Genomic DNA, 20,910 nt, shown 5'->3' on the forward strand with positions numbered 1-20,910 from the left:
TAGTAAACATATTCAAAGGATCCCTTTTTGGGTGATGAGATGGAAAAATTTCCCACTTTATGTTATACTTCATATTATATAGTAAACGAATTAATTCTCTGAACTTAATGTTTATATTAACATACCCAGACTATCACTTTCGTGTATCTAATTTTCATCTCCACTTCTCTACTATTTCAGAATCACTAAGTTAACTAGGATCTCTGTATCATTAAATTCTAAGGATATTTCTCATGCCTTATTATATTCTGACTCTGAACCACACTGACTACATTCACCAACTTACCTTCTTTCTGCAATATTTGCTTTAAAAAAAATATATATATATATGTATTTTTTGCTGTGTTGGGTCTTAGTTGCGGCACATGGGATCTTTCATTGGGGCACAAGGGCTTAGTTGCCCTGCGGCATGTGGGATCGTAGTTCCCCGACCAGGGATCGAACCCACGTCCCCTGCATTGGAAGGTGGATTCTTAACCACTGAACCACCAGGGAAGTCCATGCAATACTCTCTTATCCTGGTTTTCTTCCACCTCTTAGATCATGTCCATTCATCTCTTTTTTCCAGTTTGTCTCTTCTCAATGTCTGAGTTCCTCAAGTGAGTCCTACACCGTGTTCCCCTATACTTCCTCTCTTGGGAATCTAATCATTATTCACAGATTTAATTATCAACTATATACAGATAACATCCAAATTTATTTATTTATTTTAATTTTTATTGGAGTGTGGTTGTTTTACAATGTTGTGTTAGTCTCCACTGCACAAGAAAATGAATCAGCCATATACATATAGCTATCCCCTCCCTTTTGGACTTCCCTCCCATTTGGGTTACCACAGTGCATTAGGCAGAGTCCCCTGTGCTATACAGTATGTTCCCATCAGTTGTCCATTTTATATATAGTATCAATAATATATATGTGTCAATCCCAGTCTCCCAATTCCTCCCACCCCACCCCTTTCCCCCTTGGTATCCATAGATTTGTTCTCTACATCCGTGTCTCTATTTCTGCTTTGCAAATAAGATCATCTATACCATTTTTCCAGATTCCACATACATGCTTTTCTTTTTCTGACTTACTTAACTCTGTATGACAGTCTCTAGGTCCATCCACATCTCTAGAAATGACCGAATTTCATTCCTTTTTATGGCTACGTAATATTCCATTGTATATATGTACCCACATCTTCTTTATCCATTCTTCTGTTGATGGACATTTAGGTTGCTTCCATGTCCTGGCTATTGTACATAATGCTTCTGTGAACATTGGGGTGCATGTGTTTTTTTGAATTATGGTTTTCTCTGGGTATATGCCCAGTAGTGGGATTGTTGGGTCATATGGTAGTTCTATTTTTAGTTTTTTAAAGAACCTCCATACTGTTCTCCATAGTGGCTGTATCAATTTACATTCCCACCAACAGTGTATGAAGGTTCCCTTTTCTCCACACCCTCTCCAGTATTTATAACTTCCAAATTTAAATCTCCATCAAGACCTCACCTCTTGACACCATACCTGTATATCTGCCTAACTCTCTGATAGTTCCACTTGGATATTTGAAAGATACCTCAAGTTCACTTCTTCCAAGATTAAACTCATCATCTTCCCCCATTACCTCCCAATCATTCTAGCTCAGAGTTTTCTATTTCAGAGATTAGCACCACCATCCAGTTAATCGTAAAAACTAGAAATCTAGAAGTCATCCCTCACCCCATCCCATGTTTCTCTTATTCATTCCATCACCAAATCTTCTCTTTTTACCCACTAAATATGTTTTAAATCTTTTTCTATTTCTCCATATCCATCATAACCACATAGCTCATACCTGGATGGCTGCAGGAGTTTTCTTACTTGTTCATAACTTTGACTTGCTCAACCACCTCCCTCCAATATGGCCTCTGGAATGTATCTTTCTCAGAAGAAAATATGATTGATTTGTTTATGTCACAACTTGAGTTCCTGATTAACGCCTTTGATGACTTTCTACTTGCTCTTATGACAGAAAACCAAAATCCTTAACACAGCATGCAGGCCACTTCATGGTGAGCCCCTCACCCATTTTTCTCTCCTCGTCTCCACCACTGTCTCCAACTTCCATTTTGGTCACAATGGACTGCTTCACTTTCTCATATGCACCATGATGCTTCCTACTACAGAGCAGGGACACTTTCTTCCCTCATGGATTACTCTTCCTTTTCTTTGTCTTGTTCCTCCTAGTCATCCTTAAGATCTCAACTTATTTGTCAGTTCTTCAAGGAAGACATCACCAAGTTTTTTAGCCTTATGGTTTAACAAAACCAGCTACTTTTCTATGGTTGTGCAATTTATGGTTGAATTTTTATGTTTGTTTAATATTAATTTCTCTATTTTCCTACTAGTATATCCATAAAAACAGATACCCTATTTGTTTAGTGTTTTGCTCACCATTATATCACTAAGGCCTAACATAGTTCCTATCCACTTATACGTATCCAACAGATTTTTTTTTCCCCAATGAATGAATAAATGAATGGAGAATACACACAGTCACATGTGAGAAATTTCAGGGTACTAACTTATGTACTGTAGAGTCTCCATTTTACAAAAATTAACATATATGTTTGTACCAACTTGATTTAGGTTCTGATTTGGTAGTTTATGCCTAGAGTTAATTTCTGTACTCTACTTACACAGGTAGACCCTTGTTCTAGATTCTCATATTTTTTCCTTTGACTAGTAATAGTTAATATCAACTGATGGTGAAAAACATGGATACTTTTCTTGTGTAAGAGTATTCAACTGCATTTGGTTTTTCACTTCAACCAGGTTATTTAGAAAATGGTGATGATTAAGGAAGTAGTTTCATAATAAAGAGGCTGACTTGTTTTATGAATTTGGATATGGTACACAAACATGTCTAGATTAATATTTCCATATTAATTTTTTTATAACTGCACAGGGACAAAATTAAGCTTCTCATGATATTTAACATAAATAATTATTTCAGAGCCCTTTATTAACTCAGGTTCTAAGAAAAGGAAGTTGAAATAAAGGATAAATGATAGCAGTTGAGCATGTATTGTACTCATAAACACAAAGAGATAGGTAATAAATAGATACATAGTCTAAAAGATATTTAAGAAAAGAGATAGAAACCATATTACATTTCAGAAATTCTTAGTCTCCAGTTATCTAACTACCTCACTACCTTCTCTCTAGAGACAAAAGCCATGTGCTTGCTAAAAAATTAATTGCTTTTTAAGAGTAATAGATCTATTATCCATACTTAGTAAAAAACTTTTTCTTGTAATAGCCAAATACACACATCATTAGAACTGCAATCATTTTTTCAGATTTTTCTCACTCTTTTATGTTTGAAAATAATTTAATTATTCTTGTTTTGGTTATGACATTACTTCAAAGTACACAAAAAGTGCTCCACACATGATAATTCTGACAGAAAATTGTATGTTTGTTTTTCTTTATTAAAAAAATATTCAAGACCCTGTAGAGAATTAACAGACATTGCATCTACCTAAACTAATGCTATGTAACAGGCAAATAAGTCTTGTGTGAGAAACTGCTTTCCTGTATTCACAGATACTCTCCTTTTTAAGCCATTTTACCTAGTCAAATATTTTATTAATATCTTCAAACATAGTTCAAACTTTTTATGGAATTCTCACATTGCTACCCTCAACATGGGTTTAATGATTCTGGCAAAGTAATTCCCAAACAAATAGATGGCCTAGCATTTGTTTCATGGACAGCTGAAAAATGATGGCCTGCAGAAGGCCATCTGGAAAAAGTACAGGTAAGAATATTTGACTTTACAGAAAACACCTTAGTTTAATATCTCATGTGGAGAATTTATATCAAGTTCATTAACAAAGGCAACATTGCCAAAGTATTTTTGAGCTTTCGTAGTTTAAACAGTTCACAACTTCCATACCAACTTTTTTACATGAATTTTTTTTAAAGCATCATTAAAAATATATTTAACTCTGACTAATTTATTAGAATAAGTAAATTGAGACAACAGTAAAAATTGAAAGAAAAAGCTCTTCTCTTTGTATTAATTAACTACTATACAAAAATGGAAACTTACAGTAAAATGATTGCATACAACACAAGTAAATGAGCACATGAAATATGAATTTTATTCTTGGATGCCCTTATTCTGATCCCATTAAAGTCAATTTTAATCTAAGCCCCATGCATCTTAAAAGGAATTTGGCTGAAACATTTTGTTCTGTTTGTTTAGATTTTAATAAAGGGAAAGTATTTTTCCTAATTATAAATTATTATTTCAACACATCTTTAAACAACTGATGTTTAGCATGATTGTGGCTCCTATAAGTTACAATATTAATTCTTACTAAATAAAAAGAATATAAACTTGACTGTTGGCATTATTTTCGTACACTCTTTTTTTTTTTTTTTTTTTGCGATACGCGTGCGGGCTTCTCACCGTTGTGGCCTCTCCTGTTGCGGAGCACAGGCTCCGGCCGCGCAGGCTCAGCGGCCATGGCTCACGGGCCCAGCCGCTCCGCGGCACGTGCGATATTCCCGGACCGGGGCACGAACCCGTGTCCCTTGCATCGGCAGGTGGACTCTCAACCACTGTGCCACCAAGGAAGCCCTATACACTCTTGAGAATATAAGTTAACAGGGAAAAAGGACCAATGCTTTGTGCTTATGATGCAACTATTTAGAACTGGAAGGAAATGTCATCAATTTCATTCTGTAGAGGTTGTCCTTACATCTTTCAAGAGGAATATTAATAACCCTATTTTTGCTTCCAGACTATAAGTAATGATTGACCAGTTAACAACTTTGCTTTCTGATCACATCTATATAGATAATTTAAAAATAAATGTGAAATATTTAAAACTAAATGATTTTTTTGGTCCTTATTTTTGATGTTTTTATCTTGTATTTGACATTTGTTGGAAATTAAAATTTGCTTGGTCTTTGGTATTTGTCACTTTCCAATGATGTTGTTTTATGCGTGTATGTGCATGTGCCTCAGTTTTCACTTGACCCTTATTTTACACTTCTATAGTAATGTAATTTTAGATTTATTTTATAATTATTTACAATTTTAATATTTTATAAAACAATACAGTACATAGCATTATAGAATATATTTTAATATAATAATACAAAATCTATATATGAGGAACATTAAGTTATTTACATGTATCATTTCATTTAATCAAAGAAATGAATTCACGAGGTAAGTTTTTGCAGATAAAACCTGAAGTTCTAAGAATTTTTTCCTTTTTTTCCCCCCTACATGTAAATAGTAAACGTTGGAGCTAGGATTCAAGCATAGGCCATTATACTTATGTAAATATTTTAATTAAACTTCACAAAAGAGTTCCATTTCCTGTCATACTTTAAAATAGTTAAGAATGCAATGGTAAGAGAATGTCAAGTTGATTGTAAATCTTAACCAGCATATGAGATGGAAAAAGATTTATTTCAATTTTTTCTTGATTTCTACATCTAATTAAGAGAGGCTTTACACACACAGAGATACACAATGTTCATATTCAAATTGGATTTGGGAAGTCCTAGTGTATCCGTAAGATCCACAATGCGAATAAGCATTTTAAAGGGTTCTTAGGAGGCAGTTCTCCATGGGATATTGCTTGTCTGAATGTTCTGAAGGAGGAGGCACAGGATGTCTTTTAATCTGGATTATCTTTTCAAGTATATTTGTATAGTGAACAGCCTTGGAAGATAGGAGCAAAAGAGAAGAATCCTGGGGCTTCCCTGGTGGCGCAGTGGTTGAGAGTCCGCCTGCTGATGCAGGGGACACGGGTTCGTGTCTCGGTCCGAGCCATGGCCGCTGAGCCTGCGCGTCCGGAGCCTGTGCTCCGCAACGGGAGAGGCCACAACAGTGAGAGGCCCGTGTACCGCAAAACAAAAAACAAAAAACAAAAAAAAAAAAAAAAAAAGAAGAATGCTCACTGCCCAGTATAATAAATTTGAGTTTCCTAAACTCATGGTTCCTCTGTTGTAACGCAACCCACTGCATGTGCTGGCTTTCTCTGGACCCATTCGCATTGCCTGTATGGGACATGTTCATGCTGCCTGCCGCGCCATAAGTAATAAAGTCAATTGCCTCTGACCCAGGGATCTTATGACTTCTGCTAGCATCCATGAAAGTGTAGCAAGCTAACTTGTTACCTTGCAAGTAAGGTAAAAGCTCAAACCTTCATAGTTCTTGAAAATGTTCTGAGAAGTTCTTCAGTCAGTAATGATTAAATTATTTAAACAAGCATTTCCAGATATCTTCATCCATGAAACATTTGTAACCTGCAACATTTAACCTGTAATATCCCACAAACTCATTTTACAATGAACATTGAGATATCCCCATCTAACACAGTTAAATAGCATGTTTTTTGTCTGAGTGATCGTCCAAAATGCAATTTGGTTTGATAAAGTACTCAGATAAAATGTATTACGATTTCTGTGGTTTTTACTAAATTCAGGTTTTCCATTATCATATGGTATAAGGTATCTTTCAGTATATGTCTCATCCACAGTTGATGATTTCAGTTTAGCTAACCATTTATCATATATTCTCATTTTCCCCATTTCTGATTATTGGCAGTGTTGTTATGCAAATATAGACTCTGATATATATATATATATATACACACACACATATATATACACATATATACATATATGTGACTATATATATATACATATATACATATATATGTATATATATATATACATGGGGAGAGAGAGGAAAGGAAGGTGAAATAACAGGTAACAAAAAGTTTCCTGAAGTTAACTTGAAGAAAGCAGGGAAATGAACTTAAAAGAAAATGTTACTACTTGATGATATTTAAAGTACTGAATTCAGGTTTGGGATTTTCACAATTAAGGAATGTTTTTCATTGAAAAATACCATGAATTTTGTTTATGAGATATTACTAAGCATTGTGATTTTTATTAGAGATCCTATTCAATTCATAAATGCCAATAATATTCTAAGCTTATAAGCTGAATATATAATGAAAAGACATGACAAGAATCAGTAATAAAGTGTTTTGCCACCAACCTCTGTTCATTACATTTCCTTAATTACTACTGTGAAACTGTTCCTAACACTTCAGGTAAATACTCGTTTTGTCAGGTGAAATAAAGCAAAATGCAGGAAGTTGGCAGGAACTCTAAAAATTAGGTGCTTCTCTGAAAATGTGACAGTGGTGAAGCTATGAGAACTATGTGAAAACATGTAAACATTTTGGTTCTGAAATTGCCTGTCACTCACTACTCTTGTGCCTTATTAGCAAAACTTTGGTGCATGTCTTACTTTTAATGTCCCAAGATACTATAGTCCTCTTTTATAACATTTTACAACCACAAATTAAAAAGAAATACATTGACAATTTTTTTTGTAAAGAAAAGTTTTTTTCAATTTTTTTTTTTTTATTTAAAAAGGTTTTTGTTCTCAGATGGTTTATAAACATAAGCATTGCCCTTGTTCCCCAAGTGCAATCTTCATTTCACAAATTCTGGTTTCCAGAGATCCTCCCCAGGCCACTTAATCTCCACCACCAGTGTCCAGTGGGAACTGGACACTCCAAATTTGGAACACAAGTCAACTAACAGCACTCAAGTTTGACTGTGTTCTTCATTTCATGGGCTTTTGTGAGCAGACTTTTCTTAAAATGTTTTCTTAAATATATTTGCACGGTTGAAAACTTTCAAACTAAAGAAATTAGCAAAGACTCAAAAATTGCATATCAGCCTACCACTCATCGATAATGACTTAATATTTGGTATACATACACAAGCAAATAAATAGGAAAATAAGGAAATGGTTTTATTTTGTTTATTTTTGTTTTAATGCCTATATTTTAACTTCATGTATTGTCAGCATTTTGCCAATTCGACACAGCTCCCGGAAACTTCCTCAGTTAGCATGTGAACAGACATGAGGAATAACTGGAGACTGCTCATTTTAGAAATCTTGACTCTTCACTTTTAAAATGTTTATTCAACAAACCTCTTTGTTTACTTACAGGGAGATGAGGACTCTTTTATTTTCTTTTTTTCTGGTTTCCATTTGATGAAATTTCATGTCACATCTCTTGATCTCCATCATTTTTGCTCATCATAGGATCTTTTAGATATTTATGCTTGATATTAGCCATTCCACAGCTTGCATATGGTTTATTAGTTAATTTCTGTTTCACTATCATCTAGCAAGCACTGAGTATCATAGAAATTTTATATCTTTTTATTGCTGAGTGCAAAATACCATACTGCTTTTTAATTTGCACGGCTTTGAATGATATTGGATATTGTTAATCTGTTTATTGGCATTTATATTTATTGTATGTGGATAGGCTATTAATGTCTTACATGCATTTGAGAGAAACTACTTATTTACTAGATATGTAAAAACTTACATATGTAAAAACTTAGATATCAATGCAGTTAAATCTACATCTGCTATATTTATTGCAAAGATTGTTTTCAGTTTGTCATTTTTTTCTGACAGTTTATAAATCTTTATGCCATCACATATATCAAATATATGCAAATATATCAAAAATATCAGATATTCTTTAGAAATTCTCTCATTAATTTATATTTAGAAAATGTTCTAAACTATACTTAGTTAGATAAAGAGAGAGAAAATTTCAGGTACAGAGAATTAAGTTTAATACTCGGAGTTCTTGACAATATAGCAGCATTATACAATATGGCTTTATGAATATATTCCCAGTTTTTTCCATTTTTCAGTTCCACTTAGGGAATCATTCTAATTTTTTAAATGTATATTCTTTTTTATTTCTATGTGTTTTTGTGAAATATATATATAATTATATATAGTTTATATAACTTACATTCTTTAGCTTGCATCTAACATATTTACTTATCTATTTCCCCAAGAGGGTCACCCAGATTGCCTTCAAAACCCCACTAACTCAAACAGTGTGTGTGAACATCATTAAATTTGTCTCTACGGATTTGTGCAGGAATTTCCTTGGCATATATAACCAGGACAAGGACATCTGAAACAAAGAGTACGTGTTTATCTAATTTGACTAAATATTGCTGGATTACTCCCTAGAATGAGAATATATCAATCATCACTTACACCTTTAGTGTATGAAGATTCCTGAATGCCCACTTATCTGCCTATACTTATGTTATTAGATGTTTTATTTTTGCCAAATTTCTGGGAGGAAAGTTATATCCCGTTGCTGCTTCTGTTTGCATTTCTCTAATTTTAATGAGTTTGACCATCTTATTTGCCTTTTGGTTGTCCCTCTCTGTGGATTTCTGTTCATATTTTTGCCCATTAGTTCTTTGAGGTTCTTCTTGTCCAGCTCCATGTTGTGTGAATTTTCAGAAGTTCCTTTAACTGCTGTTAGTTACAAACATTGAGAATATCTTATCTAATTTGTCTTCTTTTTGTTTGTATTTTGTAATCTTTATTAAACATTAAGATTCTTAATTTTGTTGTGGTTTTATTCACCAATTTTCTGCTTTATAATTTTTGATTTGGAGTTTATCCATATATTTCATTGCCTAGTTCACTAGGAGTATATTTCTTAAATAGGAAATGAACTTTACCAGAAGTTTTTATATATATATTTATTGATGTAATAATCTGTTTTTTCTGTTTGGTCTGTTGACTTAGACCATGTATGTACAACATGTTGAGTGATCTTTGTGTTTCTGAGATAAGGTATTTGATCATGAAATATTACTTTTAAATACACCGTTGTGATTTTTAAGCTAATATTTATCTCCAAGTGATACAAATTTATAATTTTCTTGAGTTTTCTTTATCTAGCTTTCAAATACAACAGTAATTTTATGAAATGAGTGGAGAAATTTATTTTATTTCTAGTAAGGATTTTAATTTTCTTAATTACTTAAATTTCTTTATTGAATTAAATTATGGTAATCTTGCAAATAAATATTTAATCCTCCTGAAATTTATTTTGCAATATAGTAAGATGGTTTTTTGTTCAGATAGCCAAACATTACATCAGTATTTTTGAAGGAATGTGTGATTTTCCATTCATTACTGACTCCTTTTTTATGATATGTTGAAATCTTAAATATACTAGAAACTATTTCAGGTCTATGTAAATTGTTCCATTGATCTTTCTGTTGATTTTTGTGCCAGTATTGCAGTGATTTTCAAAAACATTGTATGGATATTATATTTTAAATTTCTTTGCATATCTAAAATATTTTCAATTGTTTTTGAAATTATAGAATAAAACAGCTATAATAAACATGTTTTTCTGCACAATTGTTATTATCAAAATTACTTAGAAATTATTTCACTGGCTTCAGGCATATAGTGATAAGAATTTTGAGTCTTGTTTTTACTAAACTTAAGAATGATTATATAATGTTCCATAAAAAATAATCCTTTCAGTTATCCTAGTTAAATTTCCAGAAGCATTTTATTTTTTTCAGTTGACAATACTGTCCTTTGAAAATTCTCTTTACTTGGCCTGTGTGACACCACAATCTCCTGGTTTTTCTCTTGCTTCATAGATGACTTTCCAACTTCTTCTAGGTCTGTTTTTAGATCTTTCTTTCTGTCTGCATTCATTCAAAATTTCATTATTCCTCTAAAGGGCTCAATCCTTGGCCTTTCTTTTTTTTTTTTTTTTTTTGCCATACGCGGGCCTCTCACTGTTGTGGCCTCTCCCGTTGTAGAGCACAGGCTCCGGACGCGCAGGCTCAGCGGCCATGGCTCACGGGCCCAGCCACTCCGCAGCATGTGGGATCTTCCCGGACTGGGGCACGAACCCGTGTCCCCTGCATCGGCAGGCGGACTCTCAACCACTGCGCCACCAGGGAAGCCCCTTGGCCTTTCTTATTCTTACATTACACTGTCTTTTTGAGTGATCATATCTAGTTCCATAACATCAATATGACTATTATTTAGAAATGTATAGCACCAGTTTAGAACTCTCTTTTGATTTCCAAGAATCTGACTTAACATAGCTTGATGTCTCACAGGAAACTCAAAATCTTGTCTAAAACTGATTTCATAATTTCTCCCTAACCTCAGAACAACATGACACGAGAGTGCTCCTCCTTTTCCAGGGATACCTGTCTCAGTCCAGTATCAAAACCACCTAATAGTTCATCCCAGAATGTCATTAATGTCTTCAATGATATTTCCCTTTCCTTTAAGTACCATCACTCAATAGCCCTTCAAATACCAAATATTTTTAACTCTCTCTTGAAACATTTAATATGCCCTTATTTTTCCATGTTTAATTTTAATACTTCAGAATTGTTGCCATCTTTTTTTGCCTGAGCTACTGTAGTAACTCTCCTAGGAGGTTTTTCCACACTGCTTGTCTCACTACTGTTCACACTTCTAGGGGAATATACTGAGAATATAGATATAGTTGTTTTACTCCAATGCTCAAAACTCTGTTCTGTAGTTTTTTGTGTGTTCATATGAGTGTTTTTTTAAATGTCCATTTGAAGATGTTTATCATGACATTCTTTGCCAATAGACAGATTATATAAACTTCCCTTGACTGTTCTTATAGAATATTCATTAAATATTCTAATTTTTCAGACTTGTAGATGGAGAACAGGGTGCAGTATACACTAAGATCCCTAGATTATAGTAATTATACCTCCTGTGCCGTTCTGCTGGAGTGAAAAGTTTATCTACACTTTTCCCTGCCTAATCCTCTTAGCTTCAGGAACCTTGAGTACTGTGGGCAATTTAGAAAAATAAGATGTAGTTTGAAGATTTTGAATTTGCAAAGTACTGTAAGAATAATTTATAGTAATGAGTTTAAAAGTTGAAGGCAACTTTTTATTGCCTTCTCAGCACCTGCAAAGTGTTTTGTACCAGTGAATTTTTGCGAAAATGCAGTGTGGTACATTTTAAACTTTGACTAAAGAATACTTGAACTTCTTAAAAAAAAGAAAAAACAAACAAAAAACCCGAACTGACAAACAAACAAAATCCAAACTCTTACTGATAGAGTTCATGAACAACAAAAAAAATAAGTAAAACTACCAGCATATACTAATACTCCTACAAGCATTCTGTTTATTTATGCCCTTGAAAGTAGTTTACTTCTAAGGTTTGAATCTCAAACCACTACCCTCCTTAGTTTCTGCCTCAAAGGAAGTTGGTAGAGTTGTCTGTGTGTGTGTATGTGTGTGTGTTTTTGTTGATGATTTTATTTTTTGTCTTGTCAGCAGATAGCACTCATATAGAGAAGGTAGGCTGAGCAGGTTCTAGTTTTTTAGCTGTTACAGAAAAATTAGTAACCAACAGAAAAATAATTATAAATGCTCAATAAATATGAAAAAAATTCTCACTCATCCTTAGATAAACATTTAAAACATATAGCATTATTTTTCTACCTAATATCTTGGAAAATATTTCAGAAGTTTGTCTTTTGGCAAAGGTATATGAAAAAATAACTTTTGGACATTCTGTGAACTTGTAAGTCCTTGTCAACTGTCTAGGAGGGAAATATGTAATCATTTATCAAAATGTTAAATGTACTTTTTAATATATACAAGAAATTTCACTTCTATTATTTATACTTAAGATATATTAATACAAGTGTGCAAACATACATGTGCATGATGTCTTCATAAAGTCTTTGTTATTAAACTATGAAATAATTATATTTTGGAAGCTACATTGAGTAAAATGCAACTATTGCTTTATAGAACTATCAACATTTAAAATCCAACACACTGAGTGTATATAAATTACATCTGAACTGTTCATTCGAAATTTTCATATAGGACTGTGCACAGCTGTTATGCCTGAAGGTCAATGGAGAGAATTTATACATCCTTTGCCACAGTCCGGTCTTTCTCATCATAGCAGCTGTCAGAAATCAGCCTAGCTACTAGACAGCTACTGCTGTTAAAATTTTAAGGACTGTCAGAGACACTGGTTATCATGTGACCTTTTTCTATCAACTCTTTAACAAGGTGTCATGATGCCTTCAGCGCTTCCATTGCAAATACTATTAAGAGGCAATAAATATTATCTAGATTTCATAAAATTCATGAAAATGGCATTATTATCTGATAAAAAAATCAATCATAAGAAATTTCAATGCAACATCTAGCAGTAATGCTGATAAAGGTATCAAAATCTCTAAGGTGAACTTGAATAGAAAATAACCTCAGAAGTTCCCAAAAAAGATTTTTGAGAATGTCAGGAGGCAGGGGCATGGACTTTGGGAATTTAATGAATCTCTCGTGTTGCTTTAAATCTGCCCTGTCAATGGGAGTCTGGTCTGGATTTATATTCTGCAGAGAGAAGCAGTAATCACAAATTTTGCTCACTTTCTAAGAGGCAGGATAATGCTTGGCTACACTATACTTTTAATCATCACAAGGACCCGGATACGATTCATTTCAACATTGGTTGAGATGGAAATTTTTTTTTTTAATCCATTTTGCTTTTTTTGAAGTTGTCAAATTGTTAGTTTATTGTCATTTACCCTAAGGACAGAACTGATGTTTATGCTTCCTATAAATATATACTTCTTGAAGAGACATTTTCGTGCAAGAAAGTAGGAGTGTGTGTGCATGTGTGTGTGTGTGTTTCTTTTGAAATCTATAAAACTTGATTTGGAATATAGTAAGGGCAAAAATATTCATCTTATACAACTTGGTATGCACTAACCCTGTCTATATACATGACATACATGATACAGACTTTCAGGTTTATATATATATATATATATATATATATATATATATATATATATATATATTTTTTTTTTTTTTTTGCGTTACACGGGCCTCTCACTGTTGTGGCCTTTCCCATTGTGGAGCACAGGCTCCGGACGTGCAGGCTCAGTGGCCATGGCTCACGGGCCTAGCCGCTCCACGGCATGTGGGATCTTCCTGGCTGGGGCACGAACCCGTGTCCCCTGCATCGGCAGGCGGACTCTCAACCACTGCGCCATCAGGGAAGCCCTATTTTTTAATATTTTTGAATAAATGGATAAATCTTAATTGTTTTTCATGTTGATTTTTTTGATGGTGTCCTCTTCAATGATGTGAGGTTCTTTCTCTCTCTCACTATGCTATGCAGTCACCCCTCAGTTTCTGAGGGGGATTGGTTCCTGGACCCACCACAGATACCAAAATCTGTAGATGCTGAAGTCCCATGGTCAGCCCTCCATATCCTGGGATTCCATATCTGCAAGTTCAGCCAACTTGGGGCATAAACATAGTACAGGATCTGAAGTTTGTTCAGTCTGTGGAATCAGAACCCTCAGATACAGATGGCAGACTGTATATTTATTGAAAAAAATCCCCTTGTAAGTGGACCTGCACAGTTCAAACCCATATTCTTGATGTATTTCATTTATTTCATCATTTACTCAATAAGCATTTATTACTGAACTAGGTTATAAGGGTAATACAAAAAGAAGTAAATCTCTGACTTAAGATACTCATTGTTCATAAACTGATTTATTTGACCTGTTCATTGGCTATTCATGCCCTCTTACTACCCCTGAGAACCAGTTCTTTTAAATTCCAGTATTTTACCATTTCAAGCTATGGCTTCAAATGAGAACAATAGTTGTTTCAAATGTGTTTGGATACCAACCAATATCTGAAGATGAGATTTTGCCCCACTTTCAGAGAACACCATAATTTTTGAAAGATCTTTTAAACATAATCCATCCATATATATGCACATTTGTAATACTTTTTACTACATAACTATTGAAACATTCTACATATCTATGAAACTACTTGGAAAACATCTTAGCCAGCTTGGAAGGAAATAAATCTACACAATCACCAAGAAAGTGAGAGAGGCTGTAAAATGAAACATATGTTCCATTTTAGAAAGACTTCTGTTCTCAGAAGGACTTTGTAGAAATATGTCAGAAGAACTTGGTTGAAATAAAATTGTACTTCCTGAAAGGCATGTGTATTACTGAATCAACCATTCATTGCAGAAGTGTCAGTTAAAGGTGGAAGTGACTGTGTGCTTTTTACTCTGAATATAAAAGATGTTCAGTTTAGAATTCTAGAGAAAATACTGATTTATGTAAATCTTTAAGTAGTTGGAGGAAAAAAATCCAAGGAACATCGAATTATCAATATTTTTCATTGTTGTTGTGGTTCATCAGAATATATTCATTTAAAATCGCACAAAACAGGGAAGATATAAATATCCACAAATCTGGTAAGATGTCACATATCATGGGAGAAAATGGTTCCTTATGGTTGCAGGATGACTTAAGAAGTTAAATCAAAGGATAAATTTTAAATAGCTTTACTAACGCAATGAAACAAATTAATCACAATTCTACTTACAATATTGATAAGAAAAATACCTTAATCTAGAAGTAGTCAAATGTGTAAAACAATGCACAGTATTTCTATGAATTGGGCCTCAACCATTATGCAACAAACATTCATTTGGATTAGAAAGATGGAAAATGGGAGGTGCAGTTAAAATCAAGTTTTGGAACAATAGAATAAAACTGTGCCTCTTGAAATCACCAATATAACTTTCACCAAAATAATTGTTATTGTAGTTTAAATATAAGATTAAAAATTAGATATTTGTTATTAATGCATGGAACAAGCGAGTCATATGGTATAAGCTACAGCAAACTAAAAAGCCCAGGGGGAAAGAGATCACTCATCATTCAAAGACAGGAAAAGGGTAGTCTTCTGTTTATAGTGGATGCTGACTCAGAAATCAGGAAAGAGGTTATTTTCATTTTGTCTCTTGATATATTTCAGGCTGCTCCCTGATATACATGCAAGCCTTTATATACACAAAAAAGAACTCAATTTCTTTATTCAGTCAACTGAATGACAAACAGCTGAATGGAAAACCTCTCTGGACTCTGGGAATTACTAATAGCAACTTGTTGACATACAAGAGAAAGCCAGCAGAAAGATAATTTATACTTTAAAGCAATGTTCCCCAAACCCTATTCCATGAAACAATTCTAGAAACAAAGTTCTGTGAGATTAATGGATGTCACATGAGAAAGAAGTATTCCATTTGGGAAAAAAACACATTTCATATTTCTCCTGTTGGAGATTTCAGCAGTGTATTGGCATTTTAGAAACTGAACTATCTTGCTATAGAGTAATCTATTTAACTTTAACTTAGCATATTTTTCACAAGTTCTTTTGTAAAATATCCAATGAAAAGTCATTTTAGAAAGACTACCCAAGACTTGGAAAAGAATCTGCTACATTTTCTGGCTTCCAAAAAGGATCCATAGAAGATATTGCTACATTTGTTTACATAGTATGTTAGCTGTCTTCACTTTTGAAACATTTTGATTATTTTTTGGCTGTTATTATTTTTGTTACCCTTTTAAGGGTGTCTCCTTTGATAGTTCTCCATTGTTTCCCTTACTGAGCTCAGATGGATTTCCCTAGTATTCTGCATCATCCTTGGAACTTTCTCTCATGTGCCCTGTACCAGCTTTTGCTTCCTATATTCAGAGAGCAGGGATAGAAAGATGCCATGATGCCAAAGGAAAAAATCACATAAGACTAAGACCAGTAGCTGCTTTCAAATAAGACAAACCTACAAAAGATGTGGCTGAATTTACACTGATATACCATGTAAAACAGAAAAACAACAACAGGAAACAACAGTTTAAAAAGAAGGCAAAGTTAGGATTCCTCGGAAATTGGTACAATCTATGACTATTAAATAGATTGGGATTAGAAACAGCTGATTTGAGAGCACATTAGTTATAAAGGTATACCATGCTCGTCACCATTTTGTCATAAGTAGAGCTACCAAATGTTTTATATTAAAAGCCTATCTGGGGCTTCCCTGGTGGCGTAGTGGTTGAGAGTCTGCCTGCCAATGCAAGGGACACGGGTTCGTGCCCCGGTCCAGGAAGATCCCACATGCTGCGGAGAGGCTGGGCCCGTGAGCCATGGCTGCTGAGCCTGCGCGTCCGGAGCCTGTGCTCCGCAACGGGAGAGGCCACAACAGTGAGAGGCCCGTGTACCACAAAAATAAATAAACAAATAAAATAAAATAAAATAAAAGCCTACCATATCATGCACCCAAATAAATTCCTGATGTTTCCTGATTTAAATTTAGAAAGAAACAAGCCATTAACAAAACAAAACTAACAAAATCAATAACTGGGGATTTTGCTTAGATTCTTAACTTTTCACAAAAGAATGTCTATTGTATTATACATTATACATTTACATAACGTTTATATAGCTTTGTTTGCAACTTCAACCTCCACCTAAAAATGTTAGCAATTGAGGTCTTTTTTTAAAGAGAATGAAGTATTTTCTCTCAAGTTCCTATCAAAAGCCCAGCTGAGAAAGAAATTTAGGAAAATTTTCTGAAAGATGTGCAATCTTTACACTCTTTGCACTATTCTTGAATAAAGCCTGATAATTAGAAAGCCAAATGTTATCAGGTATGATATTTTAGCTTTACAAAAAATACCTTTGGCATTTTGCATTTTTATATTATGTTCTTGGCTGTCATCAAAAATATTATAAGATGAATCATATAAAATATTTCATCTTTTTTGCTAAAAAAGTTTGATTGATTTGGTTGTGCATTGTAGTATTACTCAAGAAATGGAAGAATTAAAGAATTTCTTTTAGATTTTGGTGCTTGAAAAGTTTTGCCTTTCCCAAAAAACTGCAGTTTTCCTCCTTTCTGAAAATGTAACCATGGAATACACACATATACGTGTGTGTGTGTGTATTTTTTAATGATAAAAGTTTTGATTTATTGTGAATACATCATGAGTGTAAACTTGTCTGCACCTAATAGCACAGATTCAAAATATGAAGGCAAAAATTATCCAGAAAGGTAAGTTCCTTATAAGGAGGAAATTAAGAACACCTGTTCATTAAAAAAAACACAATAATGATAATGAAAAGCAAAGCAACCAACTAGGGGAAGAAAATTTGCAGTACATCTAACTGACAAAGGATAATTAACTGGTACATATCAAAAAATTCACACAGAACTCTTAAAAATCCTTAAGAAAAAGACAAATCACCAATAGAAAACCGAACAAAAATCGGGGACAGGCATTTCACAGAAGAGAAATCAAGAATGTCCAAAACACATGAAAAGATGCTCCATTTAACAGTTTGACAAAAATTAAAAAGGGAACAGACTATATTTTAATCTTTTTTCCCCCCTTTGGCTTCAAAATTGGGACGCAACAATTTTAACTATTCGTATTTTTAGTCTACTTGTCTACTTAGTTGAGTTCTCCTTCCCAGTTTTCATTACTCCTTATATCATCTTTTGCCTTGATTATTTTTGTTTCTTTTCCTTGCAGCAATTATCCTGATCTCTTTCAAAACAAGAAATGCAGAATAGCAATGCAGATTTCTCATAAAGTGAAAAGTTTCAAAATCCCAAAGGATAATATTTTATTTACTGTTTGATGGAAAATAACCTCCAACCTGAATCAGATCTGCAAAGATAAAGGTTATTATTATCTAGGCTTAACTCTTTTTGAACCCCCAGGAATCTCTCAAATTTTATTATAATTGCTTGACTCTTGAAAATGTATATTTCACATCTATTTTAGCCTTTCCCTGGCTCTAATTCCCAGCTCCTATTTTCTTTTCCTTTTTTTTCAACTTTCCGAGGTATTATAAATTTTGTTAAACTTAGTTCTGTATTTACGCTATTTTGGGGCTTGTTGATTTAATTCTTGCTATAGCTCCTCAGGGTATACTTTACATTTTTCCCCTTAGAAACCATAGACTCTTCTAGGTCTAAAGCCTGTGTCATAAAAAATATGTGCCAAGGGCTTCCCTGGTGGCGCAGTGGTTGAGAGTCTGCCTGCCGATGCAAGGGACACAGGTTCGTGCCCCAGTCCGGGAAGATCCCACATGCCGCGGAGCGGCTGTGCCCGTGAGCCATGGCCGCTGAGCCTGCGCGTCCGGAGCCTGTTGCTCCGCAACGGGAGAGGCCACAACAGTGAGAGGCCTGCATACCGCAAACAACAACAACAACAGCAACAACAACAACAACAACAAAATATGTGCCAGATATTTAGTGATATTTCTTTATTAGTCAAATAGATAAATGTCTTCAGCTTGTGGTTTCAGTGTTCACTTCAATTAGGCTACAGTCATTGCTTAAGAATCCTGACTTGAGTTGTGTAAAGTTATACTAATTAAGTAGTTTTACTTTTCCTCTTCTCTTTGTTTGAAGAACACTTTTCATAGATCTTTTCTTTCTTCCTTCCCATCACTGAGGTGTGAATTCAAATATAATTCTCTTTGACAGGTCTTCTGCCTTCAGCCTAGCTCATATCAGTTCTCTGAATGACCAGCTCCCCAGTAACCCTCTACCGTATCTTATTTAATCTTCTTGATAGTAATTTTAAATAATATTTCTTATATATTTATTTGCTTGCATATTTGCTTTCTGTTTCTGCCATTTGAATATAAGCCCTATGAGAACAGGGATTCTATTGTACTTCTCTAATCCCTAGTACCTAAAATAGTGCCTGGCACATAATTGGAGTTTAAAGAACTAACCTATATCCTCATTTTCGATATAATAAAAATTTGAATTTTTTATAATGTATGAATTTGGTACAACTGTTGTGTTCCCTTAAATGAGAAAAGCTCACTGGTGTCATTGATTTAAAACTCATAGACATAAGCTCAATTCTTTCTGAGAATTGTCACTTAATGGGAGATTATTATCCAAACAGTTTCCTTCACACCATCCATCTTTCTCTATACAAATTTAGGTGAGCAGTACATATTCTTAGGAAAGAAAAAATATTGCATTCTTTCCTTATCAAGATACACTAAAAACATTGAGACAAGCAAAATTACATTATCATGCCAATAAATATAATACAGATTAACTTTCCACATTATTTTTTAAAAATTAAATAGACAAATTCCAAAAGCTGAATCACAACTCTCTTTGTGATTAACCTAGACCATTGTGGATTAGATAATAGTGGCAGATGTGATTTTAGTTCCATCTAAATTTGATCGTTGTTTAAAATGCCTATTCTGTGGTTAGCTTAATGCCTAGGGAGAAGGACGAGAAAATGCTGGCTAGAACTGATGACAGGGATAAAGGACAAAAATAACACAGAAAGACTCAAGGGGAAAAAAATCTGGCCACCATTCAGTAATATGGCCTTAAAATGTGTACAGCCTGCTTATCACATGGTCTCTTCAGTAATGGAAAGAATCAAATCTTCAGTACAAAAAATATATGAAAGTATTAAAAACCATTATCTTTATATACAAATTATATACTATTGTAGGAATAAAACAATTTCATAATTTCCTGAACCACTAATACACCTATAAATAGCAGCTTTAAGGGAAGCTTAGTGTTCCCAACAAAAGTTGTATGTGGTAATGGAATTTAGGATTTTTCCTTCCAGATAATCAGTTTTTCCACAACTTGCCCTGTGTTTGATGAGTGACAATGCCAACTATGACAAATTTCTCCCTTTGGTAGTGTATGGGTTGCACGTTTGTAAATGCCTAGGCTTGCCAAAAATGTTTTCTTACTAATCTATTTATTTTCCTTTTGAAAGTCGTCAAGGCAATAGATCAGGTTTTTGAAGGGTACTATGGAAGCAAGAAGAGGTAGAATTCTGTCCGAAGTTGGCTACAGGGAAATCACCTGAAATTGCAAGGGAGTGGTTATTAACTAAATTTCTAAGAACTTCTGTTTTGTTAGCATTTCTAACTCAGACCTTCAAGTCTGGAGCAGCAAAAATAGGAGATGAAAAGCATTACTTTCTGGCACTCAGGACTAATTAATATAGTCTTTTCTTTTTTAAGGATTTTTAGTACTTTAATGAAGATTTCTTTTTCCTGTTGAGGCTCTTGATCTGCTGATCTGGGTGACTGGGAGATATGGGCTAGAGGAAAAGC

The sequence above is a fragment of the Orcinus orca genome, chromosome 4, assembly GCF_937001465.1.
Source record: "Orcinus orca chromosome 4, mOrcOrc1.1, whole genome shotgun sequence".
NCBI classification, from domain to species: Eukaryota; Metazoa; Chordata; class Mammalia; order Artiodactyla; family Delphinidae; genus Orcinus; species Orcinus orca.